Genomic DNA, 6,728 nt, shown 5'->3' on the forward strand with positions numbered 1-6,728 from the left:
CTCCATCTTTTCCTCCTCTTTGTAGGCAGCGGGAGCTGAGGGACCTACGAGAACTCCACCTTTTCCTCCTCTTTGTAGGCAGCGGGAGCTGAGGGACCTGCGAGAACTGAATCAGAGGACCCGGGGGTATTTTCCCACCGGGAACTCTACGACGCTTAAGTTAGCCCTCTGATTGTAGAGAGCTTTGAAGATGATATTGGAGAAACGAGAGAACTAGAGAGCAGGGATTACCTCCATTTTTTCCATCCTCTCCTTCCCCTTTGGGGGGTGAGGTCTTTATATATTGGAGTCCTCGCGGATTAGGTGGGTGAAAAGCTATCAAACGGTAAGACTTGTCACATCCCGTCAGAACCGAGGTACGATGGTGAACTCCTCGAGGTTGTCAGGCTGGTGCTTGTGTCAGGCGGCCAGGTCGCCGCCTGGGCCAGGTTGTCAAGTCGGTGCCTGTGTCAGTCGGCGGGTCGGTGTCTAGGCCAGGTTGTCAGGCAGGAGATCTTCCTGCGATACGCCAAACTACTCTTCTGTACCAAGCTACCCTACAAGTGGTGAGCTGCCCGGGGGAGCTATGCTGAGCTACTCGTGGCGAGCTTTGTCGAGCTGCCTGGCTCCTTTGCAAGCTCTTTGGTGAGCTACCGAGCTCCTTGGCGAGCTCCTTGGTGAGCTATCGAGCTCGTGGGGTATGGGCGTCTTATGGGCGGCTAGGTCGGCCAGGTCGGATCATGTGCCAGGCTGATCTAGGTCGTCTAGGTCGCGCAGGCCGCGCCAGGCAGCGCGCAAGCCGCGTGCAGGCCGCTCGTAGGCCACGTGCAGGCCGCGCCAGGCAGCGCGCAAGCCGCGTGCAGGCCGCTCGTAGGCCACGTGCAGGTCACGCCAGGCCGGCCAGACCGGTGCCCGGGTGGGACACCAACTTGGTAAATTGTTGCCTGGGTGTTTGCTTAGTTGTCACGAGGTGCCACGTGTTGCAATTTCACTAGAGGGCCAAATTTTCCCTCATCACATTGGTTTGGGAGCAAATTGGACCCGCCCAAGTTGTAGCCATCCCTATTTTGTAATACCAATGGGAAAAGGCATTGTTTTGAAAACCAAGCCAGATCGGATGGTCAAATCGGTTGACTCAGGAACCAGTCAGGCAACCGGTTCTGTTTCATCCTAAAACCGCTCCTGAGCCAAAAACTATTGGTTTGGTGAATGGCATGCTGACTCAAGCGGTTAAACCATCAATCTGAACTATGGTTTTATTTTAATTATTATTTTTTAAATCAGAATGGATTTGTCCATTCAAATCAGACTGTCAAACTATTTGACCTAAGAACCGGTCCCCAAAATGGTTCTATGTCTGGTTTGATTTTTAAAACCTTAGAAAAAAAAGGATAATAAGAAAATGAATGAATGGTAGGATGGAGAGAGAGAATATGATTTTGAAATTAATAATTATTGACATCCAAAAGTCACCAAAAAGTCTGATTACCTGGTGCACACTTGGACATGGATAGTGGCAGAGCCAGGAATTTTCTCTTAAGGGGCCAAGAGAATGAAGATGAGGAAGAATGGAGAATGGAGACCAGGAGAAAGTTCGGTTTAAAGTTTCTGTTAAGGTTAAAGTTAAAAAAAAAAAAAATATGAACCCTATTAAATTTTGGGCTGGGTTAAGATTGAGACATTGTTCAATCCGACCCCCTAAATAAGTCATTCTAGTTCAAGTCCAACCTGAAAAATTCAATTCAAACAAATTGAATTGACATAGAAAAAAAGAATAATGGATTTTGTTAAAGTTAGAATTAGGATTTCTAGAAATTAGATTGGGTCATTATTGAGATAAATCTTTATTAATATGATTCTACCCACCGAATAACATTTTTTTTTAAATGACTTGGGGGACCAAATGTTAGCCCAACCTAGTTATTGGTATATGGGATGGATTATCCCTAGTTAAAGGTATAGGGTAGGGAAAAGTTTTTGCGACAGAGGCATCGTGGTGATCTCCTAGGGTGAGGACTCTAAGCAATGAGTTAGATAAATCTAATGAGAGAAAGTAGAGGTGTAAAATAGGCTGGCCCACACGATAATTTGGGGGGTTGGCCCAGCATGACCCACACGATATGGGCCCGGGTTGAACGAGTTTTAGGCTGTGCCATTAGCTGGGCCTTGGGCGTGGGCCGAATCGAGCTAGTTTGTTTTTTTTTTGTTTTCTTTTTTTGATTTTTTATTTTTTTGCTAAGTAAAGCTAAAACATTTAACTTTCCTTTGAGAATTATTTGAAAAAATAAGAAATCTAACAAAGAAATAAAAAAAATACTTAACAAAATAAGAAGTCAAAGAGACAAAAGCTCAAAGTGAATAACAAATTGGAAGAAAAATAAGAATTTTATTTCATTTAAATTTGAATGATACAAAGCATACAATGGTTGGATGAATGAAATATGAAAATTGGAAAATGGAATAAATTAATAAAATAGAAAAATAGAAAATAAAAAATTACGTTACTAAAAATATAAAAAAACTAAATAAAATTATAAAAATTATAATAATTTGAAAAAAATTATACAATTATTAGTATACAAAAAATATTGACTTCACCATTTTTTCCTATTGTTCTTGACTTTGGTCATCTATTTCAAGTGAAACATCAAGTGTAGTGTCATGTCCTCCTTTGTTTTGTAATCTATTTTCAACATCTAGCCAATCTTTAAAATAGATGCACATCTCTAGACTTTATCATTCATACAACTTTTCTTGTCATCCCGCACCCTATTGCTTGCACTAAAACAAGACTTTGATGGAACTGTAGACACCGGAGGGGTTAGTAGATCATGTGCCATGGCGGCGAGAACTGGATATTTTTTTGCATGTTCACTTCATTGGGTTAAAATATCAAAATTATTTGTTCCTTCGAGGTGATAGAAGAATCACCTAAAGAAGAAAAATTTGCTTGTAAATAAAAATTAAGTTCAGTAAATGGACTTGTTGTCGAAGTAGTGAATTTATGCCTCTTACTTATTAAATAAAAAAATCTCTTCCACTAGTGGACTCAAGTTCAGAAGTGGAAGATGTATCTATACAAGTTGTAGAATTTTTATTATTCCATGTTACTTCATATTCATATAAACTATACTTTTCAAATAATAAACTATTAATTTCTTCTTTTTTATTTTCAATTTCAATATTCATACTTTCACAATATGTTTCAAGTAAAATATCTAAACTATCTTTCCTAATCCTATAAACTAATATTGTAGATAAGGAATAAAGAGGTGAAATGTTCTCCCAATATTTTTTTAATTTGTTTTCCATTATTTCAACAATACCTTTAAATTATGGATTCATTATTTGCATCATAAAAATGTTTTAAAAAAATCTCTTATACAAATTGTTATTTCCCAGTCTTCCTCAAATATAGTATCAATAGGCATTTTTGCATTATAAAAATCACCAAGAATTTGTTTATGAGAAATACAATTTTTTAACATAGCATAAGTAGAATTCCATCTATGTTTAACATCTAATATAAAATGTTTATATTTTAAACCATAATTTTGACATAAATATTTAAATTCTTGTTTTCTTGCTCTAGAACTTTTAATATATATAATACAATTTCCAATTTTAGAAATATGAGTAGAAATAATATGTAAAGCATCATGAATACAAAAATTTAAGATGTGACATGCACATCTGATAAGAAATAATTTACCATTTATACTACTAGCATTGTCAAAACTAATAGAAAATAATTTATTGTCATTTCCATAAGCATATAAAGTATTTAAAATACTTGCAGCAATAGCTGGGCTAGTATGTGGCCATTCAATCCCAGCAAAACTTAAAATTCTTTTATTTAAAAGCCAATTTTTATCAATAAAATGACAGGTAACACAAAAATAACTTCTGTTAAATTTAAAAGTCCAAATATCATAAGTAGTTGCAACTTTAGAATTAAGATTTGATAACATATAAGTTAAATTTTGTTTATATGAATAAAAAAAATTTAAAGCATATAGTCTAATAGTAATCCTAGAAACTTTTTTAAATTGTAAATTTACAAAATTAATAACCATTTTTCAAGTATAGTATATTTAACAAACAAAAATGGTTGTTCAACATGTACAATGTATTTTGCTAATTCTTGTCTCATTTTTTCTTGAAAATATTTAAAAGTTCTAAACTCCCCCACCCACTTTGTGTTTGTGTTGTGTCTCTCTCTCTCTTCTTCTTCTTCTTCTTCTTCTTCTTCTTTTCTCATAGGTGAACAAATGTTTGCCCAAATGGATAATACCACATTTTCTATAATAGTTAAAGTTTTTCCTACATTTTTGGCAAATAGATTTTTTTTCCCTTTTCTTGAACCTCCTCTACTTTAAATATTTTTCAAACTGGGTTAATCAACTTAGTGGCATTTTTTTTTTATTTTCCCTAGTATCAGTACTAGGGGTGGAAGTTCCATCAATATCAATAGTATCTATATTAGTGCTAATACTACTATGCTATGATTGAATATCGTTGAAATTGAACATATTAAGGAATTGGTTTTGAGAGGAACTGACCATTTTTTAAATTAAAAAAATAAAAATTAATTTAATTGCACTTACCTGGATTGTAAGCTTGAAATCCCAACTTAATTTCAACAGTTGAAGCCTTTCAACTTAACGAGTCCAAGCCTTCCCAAATTGCTAACTTGAGATACTTGAGACGTTGAACAAATCTTCTTTTTGTTGAAACTTCAATAAAATTGAGAATTAGAGAATCAGAGAATGTATGGGAGATTGAGAGATTGAGACTTGAGAGAGTATGAGAAATAGAGAAGACATCAAGAGGATTATTGAATTGGTGTGATGAGAATGGTGGAGGATAAGACTATTTATAGGAATTGAAAATAATTCAATTGCCCAAATTACTCTAAAAACTAGTCATCTTTTAGTTGTTGGAAGAGATATTTTAGTCATTATTTATCAGTTTATCCAAAATACCTACAAACTAGCGGCAATATAACTATTAGAGGGCATTTATTTCATTCTTTCTCATTCCAAAACCAAAATATATAAATACCTATTAGGAAACCCCAATTACTGGCCATTGAGCAGGCCGAGCATGGCCTGTTACGGACCCGCGGGCCATGCCGTGCCATGTCATGGACTTGGCCATGATAATACACGGACCGCGGGCGACACGACAGGCATAATCGTATAGTGCCGTGCCAGCCCGAACCATCGTATTGACCCAGGCATAGTCCGCTATCGTACTGGGTCAGGCCGTACCAGGCCATGGGCAACACGGCCAAATTTAAGAGTAAAGATGAGGCGGGTCAACTAATAAATGCATATCTTTATATCGGTAAATGGTAATGTCACTCACTCGTCAAAGACTCACTGGATTGATTAGCTTGTGACATGTGTTCGGGGTCTCGGGGCACTTGATTTATAATGTGGTTTCACGTCTGGCGAACGTGGTACAGTGCTAGGCCTTGAGCCCTTGATCTCAGTCTTTATTGGCCACGTGGGGGAATGATGTCACCAGGTGGTGTTCCTATGGCTGTCAATTTTTCTTCTCGGCTTGACGCCCTTTCCTCCGCTCGATGGAGCAAGGTGATATGGTCAGTACATAGCATGAGATGACCGATGTTGACGTGGTGTTCTGTTCGAGTAGAGGTGCTGAGAGTATGCATATGTTAGAAATGTGGATGCCAAATGTCAGGTGTTAATTGGTTCTTAGATCTGACTGTAATGATAATATAATTTAAAGAATAAAATAAACGGAAAAGTACACAACATGACCGCAGAATTCTGAATTCCACTGAAATTTTACACAATTCAAAATAACAAAATTCTACACAATTCCGAATTGGTGCTTAACCCTACTGCGGGGCTAAGAATTCTCAAGGTGTATGAAAAGTCATTCTCCCTAAAATAAAATGAGAAGAGATGATAATTAGTAAATTTTACTGCTGTATAGATCACATCTACACCTCACAACATGTTTCGAATTTGTCAATGGCAGATGTTTCAAATACATATATCATCGTGCATTGAAAACATTTCCCATATTTGTGATTATGGGAGATGTTCCTAATACACGGTAGCGCTGTATTGTGAAGCGCCGATGTATGATTGCAGTTTTGCAGCCCCCGGTGGCGGTGGTGTGCATGCATGCGCTCTGTTTTGTTGTTTATCGTCATAGATCTCCCACCAGAAAAGGAAACTCCGACACAAGGTTTGTGTTGCATACACTTGCACTTGCACATAGAACCTTTAAGCTAAAAGGTTTAGGGATCTCGTCCAAGTCAAAGTCAAAGTCTTGGTTCTTCAACAAATTCAGTTAAGCCAACACTCGGTGCATTTGACGTAAGTGTAGAACCTGGGTATCTGTACTCAGCTGAACTTAGCTGTCTCTGTATACAGTACAAGTAGTTCCCAGCACAAGCCATTGATTGCATCTTATGCTCAGCTTATGGGAAGCATCATTCCCCACTTTTATCTGCCGGTTGTCGGGTTGTCTCCTTCTGGGGAGTTGCCAAGGATGAAAATCCGGCGACTGAATATTTGCTGCTTCACAACTTTTCTTTCTCCTATGCTTATTCTTCAAACTTTAATCTAATGGCGAGTTTGTGAGATTAATAAGGGAAGAGCAATCATACCAGAGCGACAGTAATGACATCTTGATGTAACCGTTTTCAGTCACGTACCAATGTTTTGTGATATAAAATTTTTTGGCAAAGTACCTCGTTATTCGATCTG

Source organism: Nelumbo lutea, chromosome 5, assembly GCF_056320005.1.
Source record: "Nelumbo lutea isolate HS-2025 chromosome 5, American lotus-T2T, whole genome shotgun sequence".
Classification (NCBI taxonomy): Eukaryota; Viridiplantae; Streptophyta; class Magnoliopsida; order Proteales; family Nelumbonaceae; genus Nelumbo; species Nelumbo lutea.